The sequence below is a fragment of the Amblyomma americanum genome, chromosome 5 (assembly GCF_052857255.1).
Source record: "Amblyomma americanum isolate KBUSLIRL-KWMA chromosome 5, ASM5285725v1, whole genome shotgun sequence".
NCBI lineage: Eukaryota > Metazoa > Arthropoda > Arachnida > Ixodida > Ixodidae > Amblyomma > Amblyomma americanum.
In genome coordinates this window covers 311,361-339,019 of record NC_135501.1, presented here as the reverse complement: position 1 = coordinate 339,019, position 27,659 = coordinate 311,361, and positions in this window count along the sequence as shown.

The following is a 27,659-nucleotide window of genomic DNA, read 5'->3' as shown; positions in this document are numbered from 1 at the left end:
GGGGCGAGGTTTTTCCATCACGCAAGTGATGACGGTGCAACGAAGAGAGCGCAAGAAAAACACAACACATTCTCGCCACCCTGAAGGAACCAGTCTCCTGCTCAAACAAAAGGAGATTAAATTTGCATGGGACGTTGAAGCGATATCAGCGATGAGCAATTAAACCTGAGCATAAAAGAGACACGAACATACAATCGGGCCCACTGTACAGGACAGTTACGTAAGATAAACGTCCTGTGGGGCGAGCTCTTTGCATCACGCAACTGATGGCGGTACAATGAAGCGAGCAGAAGAAAAACATAACACATTCTCTCCACCCTGAAGGAACCATTGTCCTGCTCAAACAAAAGGAGATTAAATATGCATGAGAGGTTGAAGCGAAATCAGCGATGAGCAAATAAACTTGAGCAAAAAAGAGACACGAACACACAATCGGGCGCGCTGTACAGGACAGTTACACCAGACAAACGACCTGTGGGGCAAGCTTTTTGCATCACGCAACTGATGGCGGTGCAACGAAGAGAGCACAAGAAAAACAACACATTCTCTCCGTCCTGAAGGAACCAGTCTTCTGCTCAAACAAAAGGAGATAAAATTTGCATGGGAGGTTGAAGCGATATCAGCGATGAGCAAATAAACTTTAGCATAAAAGAGACACGAACGGGCCCACTGTACATGACAGTTACATCAGATAAACATCCTGTGGGGCGAGCTTTTTGCATCACGAAACTGATGGTGGTGCAATGAAGCGAGCAGAAGAAAAACACAACACATTCTCTCCACCCTGAAGGAACCAGTCTCCTGCTCAAACAAAAGGAGATTAAATTTGCATTGGATGTCGAAGCGATATCAGCGATGAGCAAATAAACTTGAGCATAAAAGAGACACGGACATACAATCGGGCCCACTGCACAGAACAGTTACTTCAGATAAACGTCCTGTGGGGCGAACTTTTTGCATCACGCAACTAATAGCGGTGCAACGAAGAGAGCTCAAGAAAAACACAACACATTCTCTCCACTCTGAAGGAACCAGTCTTCTGCTCAAACAAAAGCATATTAAATTTGCATGGGAGGTTGAAGCGATATCAGCGATGAGCAAATAAACTCGAACAAAAAAGAGACACGAACGGGCCCACTGTACAGAACAGTTACATCAGATAAACGTACTCTGGGGCGAGCTTTTTGCATCACGCAACTTATGGCGGTGCAACGGAGAGAGCACAAGAAAAACAACACATTTTCTCCAGCCTGAAGGAACCAGTCTTCTGCTCGAACAAAAGGAGATTAAATCTGCATGGGAGGTTGAAGCGATATCAGAGATGCGCAAATAAACTTGAGCATAAAAGAGACGCAAAACATACAATCGGGTCCACAGTACAGGACAGTTACATCAAATAAACGTCCTGTGGAGCGAGTTTTTGCATCACGCAACTGATGGCAGTGCAACGAAGAGAGCACAAGAAAAACAACACATTCTCTCCACCCTGAAGGAACCTTAATACTGCTCGAACAAAAGGAGAATAAATTAGCATGGGAGGTTGAAGCGATATCAGCGATGAGCAAATAAACTCGAGCAAAAAAGAGACACGAACACACAATCAGGTCCACTGTACAGGACATTTACATAATATAAACGTACTGTGGGGCGAGCTTTTTGCATCACGCAACTGATGACGGTGCAACGGAGAGAGCACTAGAAAAACAACACATTCTCTCCACCCTGAAGGAACCAGTCTTCTGCTCAAACAAAAGCAGAATAAATTTGCATGGGAGGTTGAAGCGATATCAGCGATGAGCAAATAAACTGTAGCAAAAAAGAGACACGAACGGGCCCACTGTACAGGACAGTTACATAAAATAAACGTCCTGTTGGGCGAGCTTTTTGCATCACGCAACTGATGGCGGTGCAATGAAGCGAGCAGAACAAAAACATAACACATTCTCTCCACCCTGCAGGAACCAGTCTCCTGCTCAAACAAAAGGAGATTAAATATGCATGAGAGGTTGAAGCGAAATCAGCGATGAGCAACTAAACTTGAGCATAAAAGAGAAACGAACATAAAATCGGGCCACTGTACAGGACAGTTGCATCAGATAAACTTACTGTGGGGCGAGTTTTTTGCATCACGCAACTGATGGCGGTGCAACGAAGAGAGCACAAGAAAAACACAAATCCTTCTCTCCACCCTAAAGGAACCTGTCCGCTGCTCGAACAAAAGGAGATAAAATTTGCATGGGATGTTGAAGCGATATCAGCGACGAGCAAAAAAACTTGAGCATAAAAGAGATACGAACATGCAATCGCGCCCAATGTACGGGACAGTTACATCAAACAAACATCCTGTGGGGCGAGCTTTTTCATCACACCATTGATGGCGGTGCAACGAAGAAAGCACAAAACACAACACATTCTCTCCACCCTGAAGGAACCAGTCTCCTCCTCAAACAAAAGCAGATTAAATTTGCATGGGAGGTTGAAGCGATATCAGCGACGAGCAAAGAAACTTGAGCATAAAAGAGACACGAAAACACAATCGGGCCCACTGTACGGGACAGTTACATCAGATAAACGGCCTGTGGGGCAAGCTTTTTGCATCACGCAACTGATGGCGGTGCAATGAAGCGAGCACAACAAAAACATAACACATTCTCTCCACCCTGAAGGAACCTGTCCGCTGCTCGAACAAAAGGAGATAAAATTTGCATGGGAGGTTGAAGCGATATCAGCGACCAGCAAAAAAGCTTGACATAAAAAAGACACGAACATGCAATCGGGCCCACTGTACATGACAGTTACATCAAATAAACGTCCTGTGGGGCGAGCTTTTTGCATCACGCCACTGATGGCGGTGCAACGAAGAGAGCTCAAGAAAAACACAACACATTATCTCCACCCTGAAGAAACCAGTCTCCTGCTCAAACAAAAGGAGATTAAATATGCATGAGAGGTTGAAGCGAAATCACCGATGAGCAAATAAATAAACTTGAGCAAAAAAGAGACACGAACACACAATCGGGCCCGCTGGACAGGACAGTTACATCAGATAAACTTGCTGTGGGGCGAGCTTTAGCATCACGCAACTGATGGCGGTGCAACGAAGAGAGCACAAGAAAAACAACACCTTCTCTTCGCCCTGAAGGAACCTGTCCGCTGCTCGAACAAAGGGAGTTAAAATTTGCATGGGAGGTTGAAGCGATATCAGCGACGAGCAAAAAATCTTGAGCATAAATGAGGCACGAACATGCAATCGGGCCCACTGTACGCGACTCTTACACCAAAAAAACGTCCTGTGTGGCGAGATTTTTGCATCACGCCACTGATGGCGGTGCAACGAAGAGAGCACAAGAAAAACACAACACATTCTCTCCTCCCTGAAGGAACCAGTCTCCTGCTCAAACAAAAGCAGATTAAATATGCATGAGAGGTTGAAGCGATATCAGCGATAAGCAAATAAACTTGAGCATAAAAGAGACAGGAACGGGCCCACTGTACAGGAAAGTTACATCAGATAAACGTCCTGAGGGGCGAGCTTTTTGCACCACGCAACTGATGGCGGTGCAACGAAGAGAGCACAATAAAAAAACAACACATTCTCTCCACCCTGAAGGAACCAGTCTCCTGCTCAAACAAAAGGAGATTAAATTTGCATTGGAGGTTGAAGCGATATCAGCGATGAGCAAATAAACTTGAGCATAAAAGAGACATGGACATACAAACGGGCCCACTGCACAGAACAGTTACTTCAGATAAACATCCTGTGGGGCGAGCTTTTTGCATCACGCAACTGATAGCGGTGCAACGAAGAGAGCTCAAGAAAAACACAATACATTCTCTCCACCCTGAAGGAACCAGTCTCCTGCTCAAACAAAAGGAGATTAAATTTGCATGGGAGGTTGAAGCGATATCAGCGATGAGCAAATAAACTCGAGCAAAAAAAAAACACGAACACACAATCGTGCCCACTGTACAGGACAGTTACTTCAGATAAACGTACTGTCGGGCGAGCTTTTTGCATCACGCAACTGATGGCGGTGCAACAAAGAGAGCACAAGAAAAACAACACATTTTCTCCAGCCTGAAGGAACCAGTCTTCTGCTCAAACAAAAGGAGATTAAATTTGCATGGGAGGTTGAAGCGATATCAGCGATGCGCAAATAAACTTGAGCATAAAAGAGACGCGAACATACAATTGGGTCCAGAGTACAGGACAGTTACATCAAATAAACGTCCTGTGGAGCGAGCTTTTTGCATCACGCAACTGATGGCAGTGCAACGAAGAGGGCACAAGAAAAACACAACACATTCTCTCCACCCTGAAGGAACCTTTCTACTGCTCGAACAAAAGGAAAATAAATATGCATGAGAGGTTGAAGCGATATCAGCGATATGCAAATAAACTTTAGCATAAAAGAGACACGAACGGGCCCACTGTACAGGACAGTTACATAAGATAAACGTCCTGTGGGGCGAGCTTTTTGCATCACGCAACTGATGGCGGTACAATGAAGCGAGCAGAAGAAAAACATAACACATTCTCTCCACCCTGAAGGAACCATTCTCCTGCTCAAACAAAAGGAGATTAAATATGCATGAGAGGTTGAAGCGAAATCAGCGATGAGCAAATAAACTTGAGCAAAAAAGAGACACGAACACACAATCGGGCCCGCTGTACAGGACAGGTACATCAGATAAACTTGCTGTGGGGCGAGCTTTAGCATCACGCAACTGATGGCGGTGCAACGAAGAGAGCACAAGAAAAACAACACCTTCTCTTCGCCCTGAAGGAACCTGTCCGCTGCTCGAACAAAGGGAGTTAAAATTTGCATGGGAGGTTGAAGTGATATCAGCGACGAGCAAAGAAATTTGAGCATAAAAGAGACACGAACACACAATCGGTCCCACTGTGCGGGACAGTTACATCAGATAAACGGCCTGTGGGGCGAGCTTTTTGCATCACGCAACTGATGGCGGTGCAATGAAGCGAGCACAAGAAAAACACACCTTCTCTCCAGCCTGAAGGAACCTGTCCGCTGCTCGAACAAAAGGAGATAAAATTTGCATGGGAGGTTGAAGCGATATTAGCGACAAGCAAAAAATCTTGAGCATAAGAGACACGAACATGCAATCGGGACCACTGTACGGGACAGTTACATCAAATAAGCGTCCTGTGCGGCGAGATTTTTGCATCACGCCACTGATGGCGGTGCAACAGAGAGAGCACAAGAAAAACTACACATTCTCTCCACTCTGAAGGAACCAGTCTTCTGCTCAAACAAAAGGAGATTAAATTTGCATGGGAGGCAGAAGCGATATCAGCGATGAGCAAATAAACTTTAGCATAAAAGAGACACGAACGGGCCCACTGTACAGGACAGTTACATAAGATAAACGTCCTGTGGGGCGAGCTTTTTGCATCACGCAACTGATGGCGGTGCAACGGAGAGAGCACAAGAAAAACAACACATTTTCTCCAGCCTGAAGGAACCAGTCTTCTGCTCAAACAAAAGGAGATTAAATTTGCATGGGAGGTTGAAGCGATATCAGCGATGCGCAAATAAACTTGAGCATAAAAGAGACGCGACCATTCATTCGGGCCCACTGTACAGGACAGTTACATCAGATAAACATACTATGGGGCGAGGTTTTTCCATCACGCAAGTGATGACGGTGCAACGAAGAGAGCGCAAGAAAAACACAACACATTCTCGCCACCCTGAAGGAACCAGTCTCCTGCACAAACAAAAGGAGATTAAATCTGCATGGGCCGTTGAAGCGATATCAGCGATGAGCAATTAAACTTGAGCATAAAAGAGACACGAACATACAATCGGGCCCAATGTACAGGACAGTTACATAAGATAAACGTCCTGTGGGTCGAGCTCTTTGCATCACGCAACTGATGACGGTACAATGAAGCGAGCAGAAGAAAAACATAACACATTCTCTCCACCCTGAAGGTACCATCCTCCTGCTCAAACAAAAGGAGATTAAATATGCATGAGAGGTTGAAGCGAAATCAGCGATGAGCAAATAAACTTAAGCAAAAAAGAGACACGAACACACAATCGGGCGCGCTGTACAGGACAGTTACATCACATAACCTTACTGTGGGGCGAGTTTTAGGATCACGCAACTGATGGCGGTGCAACGAAGAGAGCACAAGAAAAACACGTCACCTTCTCTACACCCTGAAGGAACCTGTCCGCTGCTCGAACAAAAGGAGATAAAATTTGCATGGGAGGTTGAAGCGATATCAGCGACGAGCAAAAAAACTTGAGCATAAAAGAGATACGAATATGCAATCGCGCCCAATGTACGGGACAGTTACATCAAATAAACATCCTGTGGGGCGAGCTTTTTGCATCACGCCACTGATGGCGGTGCAATGAAGAGAGCACAAGAAAAACACAACACATTCTCTCCACCCTGAAGGAACCAGTCTCCTCCTCAAACAAAAGCAGATAAAATTTGCATGGGAGGTTGAAGCGATATTAGCGACAAGCAAAAAATCTTGAGCATAAGAGACACGAACATGCAATCGGGACCACTGTACGGGACAGTTACATCAAATAAACGTCTTGTGGGGCGAGATTTTTCCATCACGCCACTGATGGCGGTGCAACGAAGAGAGCACAAGAAAAACACAACACATTCTCTCCACCCTGAAGGAACAAGTCTCTTGCTCAAACAAAAAGAGATTAAATTTGCATGGGAGGTTGAAGCGATATCAGCGATGAGCAAATAAACTTGAGCATAAAAGAGACACGAACATACAATCGGGCCCAGTGTACAGGACAGTTACATCAGGTAAACGTCCTGTGGGGGCGAGCTTTTTGCATCACGCCACTGATGGCGGTGCAACAGAGAGAGCACAAGAAAAACAACACATTCTCTCCACTCTGAAGGAACCAGTCTTCTGCTCAAACAAAAGGAGATTAAATTTGCATGGGAGGCAGAAGCGATATCAGCGATGAGCAAATAAACTTTAGCATAAAAGAGACACGAACGGGCCCACTGTACAGGACAGTTACATAAGATAAACGTCCTGTGGGGCGAGCTTTTTGCATCACGCAACTGATGGCGGTGCAACGAAGAGAGCACAAGAAAAAACAACACATTCTCTCCACCCTGAAGGAACCAGCCTCCTGCTCAAACAAAAGGAGATTAAATTTGCATGGGAGGTCGAAGCGATATCAGCGATGAGCAAATAAACTCGAACAAAAGAGACACGAACACACAATCGGGCCCACTGTACAGGACAGATACATCAGATAAACGTACTGTGGGGCGAGCTTTTTGCATCACGCAACTGATGGCGGTGCAACGGAGAGAGCACAAGAAAAACAACACATTTTATCCAGCCTGAAGGAACCAGTCTCCTGCTCAAACAAAAGGAGATTAAATTTGCATGGGAGGTTGAAGCGATATCTGCGATGAGCAAACCAACTTAAGCATAAAAGAGACACAAACGGCCCACTGTAAAGACAGTTACATCAGATAAACGTCCTGTGGGGCGAGCTTTTTGCATCACGCAACTGATGGCGGTGCAGTGAAGTGAGCAGAAGAAAAACACAACACATTCTCTCCACCCTGAAGGAACCAGTCTCCTGCTCAAACAAAAGGAGATTAAATTTGCATGGGAGGTTGAAGCGATATCAGCGATGAGCAAATAAACTTTAGCATAAAAGAGACACGAACGGGCCCACTGTACATGACAGTTACATCAGATAAACGTCCTGTTGGGCGAGCTTTTTGCATCACGCAACTGATGGTGGTGCAATGAAGCGAGCAGAAGAAAAACACAACACATTCTCTCCATCCTGAAGGAACCAGTCTCCTGCTCAAAAAAAGCAGATTAAATATGCATGAGATGTTGAAGCGATAAGCAAATAACCTTGAGCATAAAAGAGACACGAACGGGCCCACTGTACAGGACAGTTACCTCAGATAAACGTCCTGTGGGGCGAGCTTTTTGCAACACGCAACTGATAGCGGTGCAACGAAGAGAGCTCAAGAAAATCACAATACATTCTCTCCATCCTGAAGGAACCAGTCTCCTGCTCAAACAAAAGGAGAATAAATTTGCATGGGAGGTTGAAGCGATATCAGCGATGAGCAAATAAACTCGAACAAAAAGAGACACGAACACACAATCGGGCCCATTGTACAGGGCAGTTATATCAGATAAACGTACTGTGGTGCGAGCTTTTTGCATCATGCAACTGATGGCGGTGCAACGGAGAGAGCACAAGAAAAACAACACATTTTCTTCACCCTGAAGGAACCAGTCTTCTGCTCAAACAAAAGGAGATTAAATTTGCATGGCAGGTCGAAGCAATATCAGCAACGAGCAACCAAACTTAAGCATAAAAGAGACACAAACAGCCCACTGTAAAAGACAGTTACATCAGATAAACGTCCTGTGGGGAGAGCTTTTTGCATCACGCAACTGATGGCGGTGCAATGAAGTGAGCAGAAGAAAAACACAACACATTCTCACCGCCCTGAAGGAACCAGTATCCTGCTCAAACAAAGGGAGATTCAATTTGCATGGGAGGCTGAAGCGATATCAGCGATGAGCAAATAAACTTGAGCATAAAAGAGACACGAACATACAATCGGGCCCAGTGTACAGGACAGTTACATCAGTTAAACGTCCTGTGGGGCGAGCTGTTTCCATCACGAAACTGATGGCGGTGCAACGAAGAGAGCACAAGAAAAACAACACATTCTCTCCGCCCTGAAGGAACCAGTCTTCTGCTCAAACGAAAGGAGATTAAATTTGCACGGGAGGTTGAAGCGATATCAGCGTTGAGCAAATAAACTCGAGCAAAAAAGAGACACGAACACACAATCGGGTCCACTGTACAGGACAGTTACATCAGATAAACATCCTGTGGGGTGAGCTTTTTGCATCACGCAACTGATGGCGGTGCAACGAAGAGAGCACAAGAAAAACACACCTTCTCTCCACCCTGAAGGAACCTGTCCGCTGCTCGAACAAACGGAGATAAAAGTTGCATCGGAGGTTGAAGCGATATCAGCGTTGAGCAAATAAACTCGAGCAAAAAAGAGACACGAACACACAATCGGGTCCACTGTACAGGACATTTACATAATATAAACGTACTGTGGGGCGAGCTTTTTGCATCACGCAACTGATGGCGGTGCAACGGAGAGAGCACAAGAAAAACAACACATTCTCTCCACCCTGAAGGAACCAGTCTTCTGCTCAAACAAAAGCAGAATAAATTTGCATGGGAGGTTGAAGCGGTATCAGCGATGAGCAAATAAACTTCAGCAAAAAAGAGACAAGAACGGGCCCACTGTACAGGACAGTTACATAAAATAAACGTCCTGTTGGGCAAGCTTTTTGCATCACGCAACTGATGGCGGTGCAACGAAGAGAGCACAAGAAAAACACAACACATTCTCTCCACCCTGAAGGAACCAGTCTCCAGCTCAAACAAAATTAGATTAAATTTGCATGGGAGGTTGAAGCGATATCAGCGATGAGCAAACAAACTTAAGCATAAAAGAGACACAAACGGCCCACTGTAAAAGACAGTTACATCAGGTAAACGTCCTGTGGGGGCGAGCTTTTTGCATCACGCCACTGATGGCGGTGCAACAGAGAGAGCACAAGAAAAACAACACATTCTCTCCACTCTGAAGGAACCAGTCTTCTGCTCAAACAAAAGGAGATTAAATTTGCATGGGAGGCAGAAGCGATATCAGCGATGAGCAAATAAACTTTAGCATAAAAGAGACACGAACGGGCCCACTGTACAGGACAGTTACATAAGATAAACGTCCTGTGGGGCGAGCTTTTTGCATCACGCAACTGATGGCGGTGCAACGAAGAGAGCACAAGAAAAAACAACACATTCTCTCCACCCTGAAGGAACCAGCCTCCTGCTCAAACAAAAGGAGATTAAATTTGCATGGGAGGTCGAAGCGATATCAGCGATGAGCAAATAAACTCGAACAAAAGAGACACGAACACACAATCGGGCCCACTGTACAGGACAGTTACATCAGATAAACGTACTGTGGGGCGAGCTTTTTGCATCACGCAACTGATGGCGGTGCAACGGAGAGAGCACAAGAAAAACAACACATTTTATCCAGCCTGAAGGAACCAGTCTCCTGCTCAAACAAAAGGAGATTAAATTTGCATGGGAGGTTGAAGCGATATCAGCGATGAGCAAATAAACTTTAGCATAAAAGAGACACGAACGGGCCCACTGTACATGACAGTTACATCAGATAAACGTCCTGTTGGGCGAGCTTTTTGCATCACGCAACTGATGGTGGTGCAATGAAGCGAGCAGAAGAAAAACACAACACATTCTCTCCATCCTGAAGGAACCAGTCTCCTGCTCAAAAAAAGCAGATTAAATATGCATGAGATGTTGAAGCGATAAGCAAATAACCTTGAGCATAAAAGAGACACGAACGGGCCCACTGTACAGGACAGTTACCTCAGATAAACGTCCTGTGGGGCGAGCTTTTTGCAACACGCAACTGATAGCGGTGCAACGAAGAGAGCTCAAGAAAATCACAATACATTCTCTCCATCCTGAAGGAACCAGTCTCCTGCTCAAACAAAAGGAGAATAAATTTGCATGGGAGGTTGAAGCGATATCAGCGATGAGCAAATAAACTCGAACAAAAAGAGACACGAACACACAATCGGGCCCATTGTACAGGGCAGTTATATCAGATAAACGTACTGTGGTGCGAGCTTTTTGCATCATGCAACTGATGGCGGTGCAACGGAGAGAGCACAAGAAAAACAACACATTTTCTTCACCCTGAAGGAACCAGTCTTCTGCTCAAACAAAAGGAGATTAAATTTGCATGGCAGGTCGAAGCGATATCAGCAACGAGCAACCAAACTTAAGCATAAAAGAGACACAAACGGCCCACTGTAAAAGACAGTTACATCAGATAAACGTCCTGTGGGGAGAGCTTTTTGCATCACGCAACTGATGGCGGTGCAATGAAGTGAGCAGAAGAAAAACACAACACATTCTCTCCGCCCTGAAGGAACCAGTATCCTGCTCAAACAAAGGGAGATTCAATTTGCATGGGAGGCTGAAGCGATATCAGCGATGAGCAAATAAACTTGAGCATAAAAGAGACACGAACATACAATCGGGCCCAGTGTACAGGACAGTTACATCAGTTAAACGTCCTGTGGGGCGAGCTGTTTCCATCACGAAACTGATGGCGGTGCAACGAAGAGAGCACAAGAAAAACAACACATTCTCTCCGCCCTGAAGGAACCAGTCTTCTGCTCAAACGAAAGGAGATTAAATTTGCACGGGAGGTTGAAGCGATATCAGCGTTGAGCAAATAAACTCGAGCAAAAAAGAGACACGAACACACAATCGGGTCCACTGTACAGGACAGTTACATCAGATAAACATCCTGTGGGGTGAGCTTTTTGCATCACGCAACTGATGGCGGTGCAACGAAGAGAGCACAAGAAAAACACACCTTCTCTCCACCCTGAAGGAACCTGTCCGCTGCTCGAACAAACGGAGATAAAAGTTGCATCGGAGGTTGAAGCGATGTCAGCGTTGAGCAAATAAACTCGAGCAAAAAAGAGACACGAACACACAATCGGGTCCACTGTACAGGACATTTACATAATATAAACGTACTGTGGGGCGAGCTTTTTGCATCACGCAACTGATGGCGGTGCAACGGAGAGAGCACAAGAAAAACAACACATTCTCTCCACCCTGAAGGAACCAGTCTTCTGCTCAAACAAAAGCAGAATAAATTTGCATGGGAGGTTGAAGCGGTATCAGCGATGAGCAAATAAACTTTAGCAAAAAAGAGACAAGAACGGGCCCACTGTACAGGACAGTTACATAAAATAAACGTCCTGTTGGGCAAGCTTTTTGCATCACGCAACTGATGGCGGTGCAACGAAGAGAGCACAAGAAAAACACAACACATTCTCTCCACCCTGAAGGAACCAGTCTCCAGCTCAAACAAAATTAGATTAAATTTGCATGGGAGGTTGAAGCGATATCAGCGATGAGCAAACAAACTTAAGCATAAAAGAGACACAAACGGCCCACTGTAAAAGACAGTTACATCAGATAAACGTCCTGTGGGGCGAGCTTTTTGCATCACGCAACTGATGGCGGTGCAGTGAAGTGAGCAGAAGAAAAACACAACACATTCTCTCCACCCTGAAGGAACCAGTCTCCTGCTCAAACAAAAGGAGATTAAATTTGCATTGGAGGTTGAAGCGATATCAGCGATGAGCAAATAAACTTTAGCATAAAAGAGACACGAACGGGCCCACTGTACATGACAGTTACATCAGATAAACGTCCTGTGGGGCGAGCTTTTTGCATCACGCAACTGATGGTGGTGCAATGAAGCGAGCAGAAGAAAAACACAACACATTCTCTCCACCCTGAAGGAACCAGTCTCCTGCTCAAAAAAAAGCAGATTAAATATGCATGAGATGTTGAAGCGATAAGCAAATAACCTTGAGCATAAAAGAGACACGAACGGGCCCACTGTACAGCACAGTTACATCAGATAAACGTCCTGTGGGGCGAGCTTTTTGCATAACGCAACTGATGGCGGTGCAACGAAGAGAGCACCAGAAAAAACAACACATTCTCTCCACCCTGAAGGAACCAGTCTCCGGCTCAAACAAAATTAGATTAAATTTGCATGGGAGGTTGAAGCGATATCAGCGATGAGCAAATAAACTTGAGCATAAAAGCGACACGAACATACAATCGGGCCCAGTGTACAGGACAGTTACATCAGGTAAACGTCCTGTGGGGGCGAGCTTTTTGCATCACGCCACTGATGGCGGTGCAACAGAGAGAGCACAAGAAAAACAACACATTCTCTCCACTCTGAAGGAACCAGTCTTCTGCTCAAACAAAAGGAGAATAAATTTGCATGGGAGGTTGAAGCGATATCAGCGATGAGCAAATAAACTCGAACAAAAAAGAGACACGAACACACAATCGGGCTCATTGTACAGGACAGTTACATCAGATAAACGTACTGCGGTGCGAGCTTTTTGCATCATGCAACTGATGGCGGTGCAACGGAGAGAGCACAAGAAAAACAACACATTTTCTTCACCCTGAAGGAACCAGTCTTCTGCTCAAACAAAAGGAGATTAAATTTGCATGGCAGGTCGAAGCGATATCAGCAACGAGCAAACAAACTTAAGCATAAAAGAGACACAAACGGCCCACTGTAAAAGACAGTTACATCAGATAAACGTCCTGTGGGGAGAGCTTTTTGCATCACGCAACTGATGGCGGTGCAACGAAGAGAGCACAAGAAAAACAACACATTCTCTCCGCCCTGAAGGAACCAGTCTTCTGCTCAAACGAAAGGAGATTAAATTTGCACGGGAGGTTGAAGCGATATCAGCGTTGAGCAAATAAACTCGAGCAAAAAAGAGACACGAACACACAATCGGGTCCACTGTACAGGACAGTTACATCAGATAAACATCCTGTGGGGCGAGCTTTTTGCATCACGCAACTGATGGCGGTGCAACGAAGAGAGCACAAGAAAAACACACCTTCTCTCCACCCTGAAGGAACCTGTCCGCTGCTCGAACAAAAGGAGATAAAATTTGCATCGGAGGTTGAAGCGATATCAGCGTTGAGCAAATAAACTCGAGCAAAAAAGAGACACGAACACACAATCGGGTCCACTGTACAGGACATTTACATAATATAAACGTACTGTGGGGCGAGCTTTTTGCATCACGCAACTGATGGCGGTGCAACGGAGAGAGCACAAGAAAGACAACACATTCTCTCCACCCTGAAGGAACCAGTCTTCTGCTCAAACAAAAGCAGAATAAATTTGCATGGGAGGTTGAAGCGGTATCAGCGATGAGCAAATAAACTTTAGCAAAAAAGAGACAAGAACGGGCCCACTGTACAGGACAGTTACATAAAATAAACGTCCTGTTGGGCAAGCTTTTTGCATCACGCAACTGATGGCGGTGCAACGAAGAGAGCACAAGAAAAACACAACACATTCTCTCCACCCTGAAGGAACCAGTCTCCAGCTCAAACAAAATTAGATTAAATTTGCATGGGAGGTTGAAGCGATATCAGCGATGAGCAAACAAACTTAAGCATAAAAGAGACACAAACGGCCCACTGTAAAAGAGAGTTACATCAGATAAACGTCCTGTGGGGCGAGCTTTTTGCATCACGCAACTGATGGCGGTGCAGTGAAGTGAGCAGAAGAAAAACACAACACATTCTCTCCACCCTGAAGGAACCAGTCTCCTGCTCAAACAAAAGGAGATTAAATTTGCATGGGAGGTTGAAGCGATATCAGCGATGAGCAAATAAACTTTAGCATAAAAGAGACACGAACGGGCCCACTGTACATGACAGTTACATCAGATAAACGTCCTGTGGGGCGAGCTTTTTGCATCACGCAACTGATGGTGGTGCAATGAAGCGAGCAGAAGAAAAACACAACACATTCTCTCCACCCTGAAGGAACCAGTCTCCTGCTCAAAAAAAAGCAGATTAAATATGCATGAGATGTTGAAGCGATAAGCAAATAACCTTGAGCATAAAAGAGACACGAACGGGCCCACTGTACAGCACAGTTACATCAGATAAACGTCCTGTGGGGCGAGCTTTTTGCATAACGCAACTGATGGCGGTGCAACGAAGAGAGCACCAGAAAAAACAACACATTCTCTCCACCCTGAAGGAACCAGTCTCCGGCTCAAACAAAATTAGATTAAATTTGCATGGGAGGTTGAAGCGATATCAGCGATGAGCAAATAAACTTGAGCATAAAAGAGACGCGAACATACAATCGGGCCCAGTGTACAGGACAGTTACATCAGGTAAACGTCCTGTGGGGGCGAGCTTTTTGCATCACGCCACTGATGGCGGTGCAACAGAGAGAGCACAAGAAAAACAACACATTCTCTCCACTCTGAAGGAACCAGTCTTCTGCTCAAACAAAAGGAGAATAAATTTGCATGGGAGGTTGAAGCGATATCAGCGATGAGCAAATAAACTCGAACAAAAAAGAGACACGAACACACAATCGGGCTCATTGTACAGGACAGTTACATCAGATAAACGTACTGCGGTGCGAGCTTTTTGCATCATGCAACTGATGGCGGTGCAACGGAGAGAGCACAAGAAAAACAACACATTTTCTTCACCCTGAAGGAACCAGTCTTCTGCTCAAACAAAAGGAGATTAAATTTGCATGGCAGGTCGAAGCGATATCAGCAACGAGCAAATAAACTTAAGCATAAAAGAGACACAAACGGCCCACTGTAAAAGACAGTTACATCAGATAAACGTCCTGTGGGGAGAGCTTTTTGCATCATGCAACTGATGGCGGTGCAACGAAGAGAGCACAAGAAAAACAACACATTCTCTCCGCCCTGAAGGAACCAGTCTTCTGCTCAAACGAAAGGAGATTAAATTTGCACGGGAGGTTGAAGCGATATCAGCGTTGAGCAAATAAACTCGAGCAAAAAAGAGACACGAACACACAATCGGGTCCACTGTACAGGACAGTTACATCAGATAAACATCCTGTGGGGCGAGCTTTTTGCATCACGCAACTGATGGCGGTGCAACGAAGAGAGCACAAGAAAAACACACCTTCTCTCCACCCTGAAGGAACCTGTCCGCTGCTCGAACAAAAGGAGATAAAATTTGCATCGGAGGTTGAAGCGATATCAGCGTTGAGCAAATAAACTCGAGCAAAAAAGAGACACGAACACACAATCGGGTCCACTGTACAGGACATTTACATAATATAAACGTACTGTGGGGCGAGCTTTTTGCATCACGCAACTGATGGCGGTGCAACGGAGAGAGCACAAGAAAGACAACACATTCTCTCCACCCTGAAGGAACCAGTCTTCTGCTCAAACAAAAGCAGAATAAATTTGCATGGGAGGTTGAAGCGGTATCAGCGATGAGCAAATAAACTTTAGCAAAAAAGAGACAAGAACGGGCCCACTGTACAGGACAGTTACATAAAATAAACGTCCTGTTGGGCAAGCTTTTTGCATCACGCAACTGATGGCGGTGCAACGAAGAGAGCACAAGAAAAACACAACACATTCTCTCCACCCTGAAGGAACCAGTCTCCAGCTCAAACAAAATTAGATTAAATTTGCATGGGAGGTTGAAGCGATATCAGCGATGAGCAAACAAACTTAAGCATAAAAGAGACACAAACGGCCCACTGTAAAAGAGAGTTACATCAGATAAACGTCCTGTGGGGCGAGCTTTTTGCATCACGCAACTAATGGCGGTGCAGTGAAGTGAGCAGAAGAAAAACACAACACATTCTCTCCACCCTGAAGGAACCAGTCTCCTGCTCAAACAAAAGGAGATTAAATTTGCATGGGAGGTTGAAGCGATATCAGCGATGAGCAAATAAACTTTAGCATAAAAGAGACACGAACGGGCCCACTGTACATGACAGTTACATCAGATAAACGTCCTGTGGGGCGAGCTTTTTGCATCACGCAACTGATGGTGGTGCAATGAAGCGAGCAGAAGAAAAACACAACACATTCTCTCCACCCTGAAGGAACCAGTCTCCTGCTCAAAAAAAAGCAGATTAAATATGCATGAGATGTTGAAGCGATAAGCAAATAACCTTGAGCATAAAAGAGACACGAACGGGCCCACTGTACAGCACAGTTACATCAGATAAACGTCCTGTGGGGCGAGCTTTTTGCATAACGCAACTGATGGCGGTGCAACGAAGAGAGCACCAGAAAAAACAACACATTCTCTCCACCCTGAAGGAACCAGTCTCCGGCTCAAACAAAATTAGATTAAATTTGCATGGGAGGTTGAAGCGATATCAGCGATGAGCAAATAAACTTGAGCATAAAAGAGACGCGAACATACAATCGGGCCCAGTGTACAGGACAGTTACATCAGGTAAACGTCCTGTGGGGGCGAGCTTTTTGCATCACGCCACTGATGGCGGTGCAACAGAGAGAGCACAAGAAAAACAACACATTCTCTCCACTCTGAAGGAACCAGTCTTCTGCTCAAACAAAAGGAGAATAAATTTGCATGGGAGGTTGAAGCGATATCAGCGATGAGCAAATAAACTCGAACAAAAAAGAGACACGAACACACAATCGGGCTCATTGTACAGGACAGTTACATCAGATAAACGTACTGCGGTGCGAGCTTTTTGCATCATGCAACTGATGGCGGTGCAACGGAGAGAGCACAAGAAAAACAACACATTTTCTTCACCCTGAAGGAACCAGTCTTCTGCTCAAACAAAAGGAGATTAAATTTGCATGGCAGGTCGAAGCGATATCAGCAACGAGCAAATAAACTTAAGCATAGAAGAGACACAAACGGCCCACTGTAAAAGACAGTTACATCAGATAAACGTCCTGTGGGGAGAGCTTTTTGCATCATGCAACTGATGGCGGTGCAACGAAGAGAGCACAAGAAAAACAACACATTCTCTCCGCCCTGAAGGAACCAGTCTTCTGCTCAAACGAAAGGAGATTAAATTTGCACGGGAGGTTGAAGCGATATCAGCGTTGAGCAAATAAACTCGAGCAAAAAAGAGACACGAACACACAATCGGGTCCACTGTACAGGACAGTTACATCAGATAAACATCCTGTGGGGCGAGCTTTTTGCATCACGCAACTGATGGCGGTGCAACGAAGAGAGCACAAGAAAAACACACCTTCTCTCCACCCTGAAGGAACCTGTCCGCTGCTCGAACAAAAGGAGATAAAATTTGCATCGGAGGTTGAAGCGATATCAGCGTTGAGCAAATAAACTCGAGCAAAAAAGAGACACGAACACGCAATCGGGTCCACTGTACAGGACATTTACATAATATAAACGTACTGTGGGGCGAGCTTTTTGCATCACGCAACTGATGGCGGTGCAACGGAGAGAGCACAAGAAAGACAACACATTCTCTCCACCCTGAAGGAACCAGTCTTCTGCTCAAACAAAAGCAGAATAAATTTGCATGGGAGGTTGAAGCGGTATCAGCGATGAGCAAATAAACTTTAGCAAAAAAGAGACAAGAACGGGCCCACTGTACAAGACAGTTACATAAAATAAACGTCCTGTTGGGCAAGCTTTTTGCATCACGCAACTGATGGCGGTGCAACGAAGAGAGCACAAGAAAAACACAACACATTCTCTCCACCCTGAAGGAACCAGTCTCCAGCTCAAACAAAATTAGATTAAATTTGCATGGGAGGTTGAAGCGATATCAGCGATGAGCAAACAAACTTAAGCATAAAAGAGACACAAACGGCCCACTGTAAAAGAGAGTTACATCAGATAAACGTCCTGTGGGGCGAGCTTTTTGCATCACGCAACTGATGGCGGTGCAGTGAAGTGAGCAGAAGAAAAACACAACACATTCTCTCCACCCTGAAGGAACCAGTCTCCTGCTCAAACAAAAGGAGATTAAATTTGCATGGGAGGTTGAAGCGATATCAGCGATGAGCAAATAAACTTTAGCATAAAAGAGACACGAACGGGCCCACTGTACATGACAGTTACATCAGATAAACGTCCTGTGGGGCGAGCTTTTTGCATCACGCAACTGATGGTGGTGCAATGAAGCGAGCAGAAGAAAAACACAACACATTCTCTCCACCCTGAAGGAACCAGTCTCCTGCTCAAAAAAAAGCAGATTAAATATGCATGAGATGTTGAAGCGATAAGCAAATAACCTTGAGCATAAAAGAGACACGAACGGGCCCACTGTACAGCACAGTTACATCAGATAAACGTCCTGTGGGGCGAGCTTTTTGCATAACGCAACTGATGGCGGTGCAACGAAGAGAGCACCAGAAAAAACAACACATTCTCTCCACCCTGAAGGAACCAGTCTCCTGCTCAAACAAAAGGTGATTAAATTTGCATAGGAGGTCGAAGCAATATCAGCGATGAGCAAATAAATTTGAGCATAAAAGAGACACGGACATACAATCGGGCCCACTGCACAGAACAGTTACTTCAGATAAACGTCCTGTGGGGCGAGCTTTTTGCATCACGCAACTGATAGCGGTGCAACGAAGACAGCTCAAGAAAAACACAATACATTCTCTCCACCCTGAAGGAACCAGTCTCCTGCTCAAACAAAAGGAGAATAAATTTGCATGGGAGGTTGAAGCGATATCAGCGATGAGCAAATAAACTCGAACAAAAAAGAGACACGAACACACAATCGGGCCCATTGTACAGGACAGTTACATCAGATAAACCAACTGTGGTGCGAGCTTTTTGCATCATGCAACTGATGGCGGTGCAACGGAGAGAGCACAAGAAAAACAACACATTTTCTCCACCCTGAAGGAACCAGTCTTCTGCTCAAACAAAAGGAGATTAAATTTGCATGGCAGGTCGAAGCGATATCAGCAACGAGCAAACCAACTTAAGCATAAAAGAGACAAAAACGGCCCACTGTAAAAGACAGTTACATCATATAAACGTCCTGTGGGGAGAGCTTTTTGCATCACGCAACTGATGGCGGTGCAACGAAGAGAGCACAAGAAAAACACACCTTCTCTCCACCCTGAAGGAACCTGTCCGCTGCTCGAACAAAAGGAGATAAAATTTGCATCGGAGGTTGAAGCGATATCAGCAATGAGCAAATAAATTTGAGCATAAAAGAGACACGAACACACAATCGGGACCACTGTACAGGACATTTACATAATATAAACGTACTGTGGGGCGAGCTTTTTGCATCACGCAACTGATGGCGGTGCAACGGAGAGAGCACAAGAAAAACAACACATTCTCTCCACCCTGAAGGAACCAGTCTTCTGCTCAAACAAAAGCAGAATAAATTTGCATGGGAGGTTGAAGCGATATCAGCGATGAGCAAATAAACTTTAGCAAAAAAGAGACAAGAACGGGCCCACTGTACAGGACAGTTACATAAAATAAACGTCCTGTTGGGCAAGCTTTTTGCATCACGCAACTGATGGCGGTGCAACGAAGAGAGCACAAGAAAAACACAACACATTCTCTCCACCCTGCAGGAACCAGTCTCCTGCTCAACCAAAAGGAGATTAAATATGCATGAGAGGTTGAAGCGAAATCAGCGATGAGCAAATAAACTTGAGCATAAAAGAGACACGAACATTAAATCGGGCCACTGTACAGGACAGTTGCTTCAGATAAACTTACTCTGGGGCGAGTTTTTTGCATCACGCAACTGATGGCGGTGCAACGAAGAGAGCACAAGAAAAACACAAATCCTTCTCTCCTCCCTGAAGGAACCTGTCCGCTGCTCGAACAAAAGGAGATAAAATTTGCATGGGATGTTGAAGCGATATCAGCGACGAGCAAAAAAACTTGAGCATAAAAGAGATACGAACATGCAATCGAGCCCAATGTACGGGACAGTTACATCAAATAAACATCCTGTGGGGCGAGCTTTTTCCATCAGGCCATTGATGGCGGTGCAACGAAGAGAGCACAAGAAAAACACAACACATTCTCTCCACCCTGAAGGAACCAGTCTCCTCCTCAAGCAAAAGCAAATTAAATTTGCATGGGAGGTTGAAGAGATATCAGCAATGAGCAAATAAATTTGAGCATAAAAGAGACACGAACACACAATCGGGCCCACTGTACAGGACATTTACATAATATAAACGTACTGTGGGGCGAGCTTTTTGCATCACGCAACTGATGGCGGTGCAACGGAGAGAGCACAAGAAAAACAACACATTCTCTCCACCCTGAAGGAAACAGTCTTCTGCTCAAACAAAAGCAGAATAAATTTGCATGGGAGGTTGAAGCGATATCAGCGATGAGCAAATAAACTTTAGCAAAAAAGAGACAAGAACGGGCCCACTGTACAGGACAGTTACATAAAATAAACGTCCTGTTGGGCAAACTTTTTGCATCACGCCACTGATGGCGGTGCAACGAAGAGAGCACAAGAAAAACACAACACATTCTCTCCACCCTGCATGAACCAGTCTCCTGCCCAAACAAAAGGAGATTAAATATGCATGAGAGGTTGAAGCGAAATCAGCGATGAGCAAATAAACTTGAGCATAAAAGAGATACGAACATGCAATCGGGCGCACTGTACGGGACAGTTACATCAAATAAACGTCCTGTGGGGCGAGCTTCTTGCATCACGCCACTGATGGTGGTGCAACGAAGAGAGCACAAGAAAAACACAACACATTCTCTCCACCCTGAAGGAACCAGTCTCCTGCTCAAACAAAAGGAGATTAAATATGCATGAGAGGTTGAAGCGAAATCAGCGATGAGCAAATAAACTTGAGCAAAAAAGAGACACGAACACGCAATAGGGCCCACTGTACAGGACAGTTATATCAGATAAACTTACTGTGGGGCGAGCTTTTTGCATCACGCAACTGATGGCGGTACAACGAAGAGAGCACAAGAAAAACACACCTTCTCTCCACCGTGAAGGAACCTGTCCGCTGCTCGAACAAAAGGAGATAAAATTTGCATGGGAGGTTGAAGCGATATCAGCGACGAGCAAAAAATCTTGAGCATAAAAGAGACACGAACATGTAATCGGGCCCACTGTACGTGACTGTTACATCAAAGAAACGTCCTGTGGGGCGAGATTTTTGCATCACGCCACTGATGGCGGTGCAACGAAGAGAGCACAAGAAAAACACAACACATTCTCTCCACACTGAAGGAACCAGTCTCTTGCTCAAACAAAAAGAGATTAAATTTGCATGGGAGGTTGAAGCGATATCAGCGATGAGCAAATAAACTTGAGCATAAAACAGACACGAACCCACAATCGGGCCCACTGTACAGGACAGTTACACAAGACAAACGTCCTGTGCGGCAAGCTTTTTGCATCACGCAACTGATGGCGGTGCAACGAAGAGAGCACAAGAAAAACACAACACATTCTCACCACCCTGAAGGAACCAGTCTCCTGCTCAAACAAAATTAGATTAAATTTGCATGGGAGGTTGAAGCGATATCACGATGAGCAAACAAACTTAGCATAAAAGAGACACAAACGGCCCACTGTAAAAGACAGTTACATCAAATAAACGTCCTGTGGGGCGAGCTTTTTGCATCACGCAACTGATAGCGGTGCAACGAAGAGAGCTCAAGAAAAACACAATACATTCTCTCCACCCTGAAGGAACCAGTCTCCTGCTCAAACAAAAGGAGATTAAATTTGCATGGGAGGTTGAAGCGATATCAGCGATGAGCAAATAAACTCGAACAAAAAAGAGACACGAACACACAATCGGGCCCACTGTACAGTACAGTTACTTCAGATAAACGTACTGTGGGGCGAGCTTTTTGCATCACGCAACTGATGGCGGTGCAACAAAGAGAGCACAAGAAAAACAACACATTTTCTCCAGCCTGAAGGAACCAGTCTTCTGCTCAAACAAAAGGAGATTAAATTTGCATGGGAGGTTGAAGCGATATCAGCGATGCGCAAATAAACTTGAGCATAAAACAGACACGAACACACAATCGGGCCCACTGTACAGGACAGTTACACCAGACAAACGTCCTGTGGGGCAAGCTTTTTGCATCACGCAACTGATGGCGGTGCAACGAAGAGAGCACAAGAAAAACACAACACATTCTCTCCACCCTGAAGGAACCAGTCTCCAGCTCAAACAAAATTAGATTAAATTTGCATGGGAGGTTGAAGCGATATCAGCGATGAGCAAACAAACTTTAGCATAAAAGAGACACGAACGGGCCCACTGTACAGGACAGTTACATAAGATAAACGTCCTGTGGGGGCGAGCTCTTTGCATCACGCAACTGATGGCGGTACAATGAAGCGAGCAGAAGAAAAACATAACACATTCTCTCCACCCTGATGGAACCATTCTCCTGCTCAAACAAAAGGAGATTAAATATGCATGAGAGGTTGAAGCGAAATCAGCGATGAGCAAATAAACTTGAGCAAAAAAGAGACACGAAAACACAATCGGGCCCACTGTACAGGACAGTTACATCAGATAAACTTACTGTAGGGCGAGCTTTTTGCATCACGCAACTGATGGCGGTGCAACGAAGAGAGCACAAGAAAAACAACACCTTCTCTTCACCCTGCAGGAACCTGTCCGCTACTCGAACAAAGGGAGTTAAAATTTGCATGGGAGGTTGAAGCGATATCAGCGACGAGCAAAGAAACTTGAGCATAAAAGAGACACGAACACACAATCGAGCCCACTGTACGGTACAGTTACATCAGATAAACGGCCTGTGGGGCGAGCTTTTTGCATCACGCAACTGATGGCGGTGCAGTGAAGCGAGCACAACAAAAACATAACACATTCTCTCCACCCTGAAGGAACCAGTCTCCTGCTCAAACAAAAGGAGATTAAATATGCATTAGAGGTTGAAGCGAAATCAGCGATGAGCAAATAAATAAACTTGAGCAAAAAAGAGACACGAACACACAATCGGGCCCACTGTACAGTACAGTTACATCAGATAAACTTACTGTAGGGCGAGCTTTTTGCATCACGAAACTGATGGCGGTACAACGAAGAGAGCACAAGAAAAACACACTTTCTCTCCACCCTGAAGGAACCTGTCCGCTGCTCGAACAAAAGGAGATAAAATTTGCATGGGAGGTTTAAGCGATATCAGCGACGAGCAAAAAATCTTGAGCATAAAAGAGACACGAACACACAATCGGGCCCACTGTACAGGACAGTTACTTCAGATTAACGTACTGTGGGGCGAGCTTTTTGCATCACGCAACTGATGGCGGTGCAACAAAGAGAGCACAAGAAAAACAACACATTTTCTCCAGCCTGAAGGAACCAGTCTTCTGCTCAAACAAAAGGAGATTAAATTTGCATGGGAGGTTGAAGCGATATCAGCGATGCGCAAATAAACTTGAGCATAAAAGAGACGCGAACATACAATTGGGTCCACAGTACAGGTCAGTTACATCAAATAAACGTCCTGTGGAGCGAGCTTTTTGCATCACGCAACTGATAGCAGTGCAACGAAGAGGGCACAAGAAAAACACAATACATTCTCTCCACCCTGAAGGAACCAGTCTCCTGCTCAAACAAAAGGAGAATAAATTTGCATGGGAGGTTGAAGCGATATCAGCGATGAGCAAATAAACTCGAACAAAAAAGAGACACGAACACACAATCGGGCCCATTGTACAGGACAGTTACATCAGATAAACGTACTGTGGTGCGAGCTTTTTGCATCATGCAACTGATGGCGGTGCAACGGAGAGAGCACAAGAAAAACAACACATTTTCTTCACCCTGAAGGAACCAGTCTTCTGCTCAAACAAAAGGAGATTAAATTTGCATGGCAGGTCGAAGCGATATCAGCAACGAGCAAACAAACTTAAACATAAAAGAGACACAAACGGCCCACTGTAAAAGACAGTTACATCAGATAAACGTCCTGTGGGGAGAGCTTTTTGCATCACGCAACTGATGGCGGTGCAACGAAGAGAGCACAAGAAAAACACACCTTCTCTCCACCCTGAAGGAACCTGTCCGCTGCTCGAACAAAAGGAGATAAAATTTGCATCGGAGGTTGAAGCGATATCAGCAATGAGCAAATAAATTTGAGCATAAAAGAGACACGAACACACAATCGGGCCCACTGTACAGGACAGTTACATCAGATAAACGTACTGCGGTGCGAGCTTTTTGCATCATGCAACTGATGGCGGTGCAACGGAGAGAGCACAAGAAAAACAACACATTTTCTTCACCCTGAAGGAACCAGTCTTCTGCTCAAACAAAAGGAGATTAAATTTGCATGGCAGGTCGAAGCGATATCAGCAACGAGCAAATAAACTTAAGCATAAAAGAGACACAAACGGCCCACTGTAAAAGACAGTTACATCAGATAAACGTCCTGTGGGGAGAGCTTTTTGCATCATGCAACTGATGGCGGTGCAACGAAGAGAGCACAAGAAAAACAACACATTCTCTCCGCCCTGAAGGAACCAGTCTTCTGCTCAAACGAAAGGAGATTAAATTTGCACGGGAGGTTGAAGCGATATCAGCGTTGAGCAAATAAACTCGAGCAAAAAAGAGACACGAACACACAATCGGGTCCACTGTACAGGACAGTTACATCAGATAAACATCCTGTGGGGCGAGCTTTTTGCATCACGCAACTGATGGCGGTGCAACGAAGAGAGCACAAGAAAAACACACCTTCTCTCCACCCTGAAGGAACCTGTCCGCTGCTCGAACAAAAGGAGATAAAATTTGCATCGGAGGTTGAAGCGATATCAGCGTTGAGCAAATAAACTCGAGCAAAAAAGAGACACGAACACGCAATCGGGTCCACTGTACAGGACATTTACATAATATAAACGTACTGTGGGGCGAGCTTTTTGCATCACGCAACTGATGGCGGTGCAACGGAGAGAGCACAAGAAAGACAACACATTCTCTCCACCCTGAAGGAACCAGTCTTCTGCTCAAACAAAAGCAGAATAAATTTGCATGGGAGGTTGAAGCGGTATCAGCGATGAGCAAATAAACTTTAGCAAAAAAGAGACAAGAACGGGCCCACTGTACAAGACAGTTACATAAAATAAACGTCCTGTTGGGCAAGCTTTTTGCATCACGCAACTGATGGCGGTGCAACGAAGAGAGCACAAGAAAAACACAACACATTCTCTCCACCCTGAAGGAACCAGTCTCCAGCTCAAACAAAATTAGATTAAATTTGCATGGGAGGTTGAAGCGATATCAGCGATGAGCAAACAAACTTAAGCATAAAAGAGACACAAACGGCCCACTGTAAAAGAGAGTTACATCAGATAAACGTCCTGTGGGGCGAGCTTTTTGCATCACGCAACTGATGGCGGTGCAGTGAAGTGAGCAGAAGAAAAACACAACACATTCTCTCCACCCTGAAGGAACCAGTCTCCTGCTCAAACAAAAGGAGATTAAATTTGCATGGGAGGTTGAAGCGATATCAGCGATGAGCAAATAAACTTTAGCATAAAAGAGACACGAACGGGCCCACTGTACATGACAGTTACATCAGATAAACGTCCTGTGGGGCGAGCTTTTTGCATCACGCAACTGATGGTGGTGCAATGAAGCGAGCAGAAGAAAAACACAACACATTCTCTCCACCCTGAAGGAACCAGTCTCCTGCTCAAAAAAAAAGCAGATTAAATATGCATGAGATGTTGAAGCGATAAGCAAATAACCTTGAGCATAAAAGAGACACGAACGGGCCCACTGTACAGCACAGTTACATCAGATAAACGTCCTGTGGGGCGAGCTTTTTGCATAACGCAACTGATGGCGGTGCAACGAAGAGAGCACCAGAAAAAACAACACATTCTCTCCACCCTGAAGGAACCAGTCTCCTGCTCAAACAAAAGGTGATTAAATTTGCATAGGAGGTCGAAGCAATATCAGCGATGAGCAAATAAATTTGAGCATAAAAGAGACACGGACATACAATCGGGCCCACTGCACAGAACAGTTACTTCAGATAAACGTCCTGTGGGGCGAGCTTTTTGCATCACGCAACTGATAGCGGTGCAACGAAGAGAGCTCAAGAAAAACACAATACATTCTCTCCACCCTGAAGGAACCAGTCTCCTGCTCAAACAAAAGGAGAATAAATTTGCATGGGAGGTTGAAGCGATATCAGCGATGAGCAAATAAACTCGAACAAAAAAGAGACACGAACACACAATCGGGCCCATTGTACAGGACAGTTACATCAGATAAACCAACTGTGGTGCGAGCTTTTTGCATCATGCAACTGATGGCGGTGCAACGGAGAGAGCACAAGAAAAACAACACATTTTCTCCACCCTGAAGGAACCAGTCTTCTGCTCAAACAAAAGGAGATTAAATTTGCATGGCAGGTCGAAGCGATATCAGCAACGAGCAAACCAACTTAAGCATAAAAGAGACAAAAACGGCCCACTGTAAAAGACAGTTACATCATATAAACGTCCTGTGGGGAGAGCTTTTTGCATCACGCAACTGATGGCGGTGCAACGAAGAGAGCACAAGAAAAACACACCTTCTCTCCACCCTGAAGGAACCTGTCCGCTGCTCGAACAAAAGGAGATAAAATTTGCATCGGAGGTTGAAGCGATATCAGCAATGAGCAAATAAATTTGAGCATAAAAGAGACACGAACACACAATCGGGACCACTGTACAGGACATTTAGATAATATAAACGTACTGTGGGGCGAGCTTTTTGCATCACGCAACTGATGGCGGTGCAACGGAGAGAGCACAAGAAAAACAACACATTCTCTCCACCCTGAAGGAACCAGTCTTCTGCTCAAACAAAAGCAGAATAAATTTGCATGGGAGGTTGAAGCGATATCAGCGATGAGCAAATAAACTTTAGCAAAAAAGAGACAAGAACGGGCCCACTGTACAGGACAGTTACATAAAATAAACGTCCTGTTGGGCAAGCTTTTTGCATCACGCAACTGATGGCGGTGCAACGAAGAGAGCACAAGAAAAACACAACACATTCTCTCCACCCTGCAGGAACCAGTCTCCTGCTCAACCAAAAGGAGATTAAATATGCATGAGAGGTTCAAGCGAAATCAGCGATGAGCAAATAAACTTGAGCATAAAAGAGACACGAA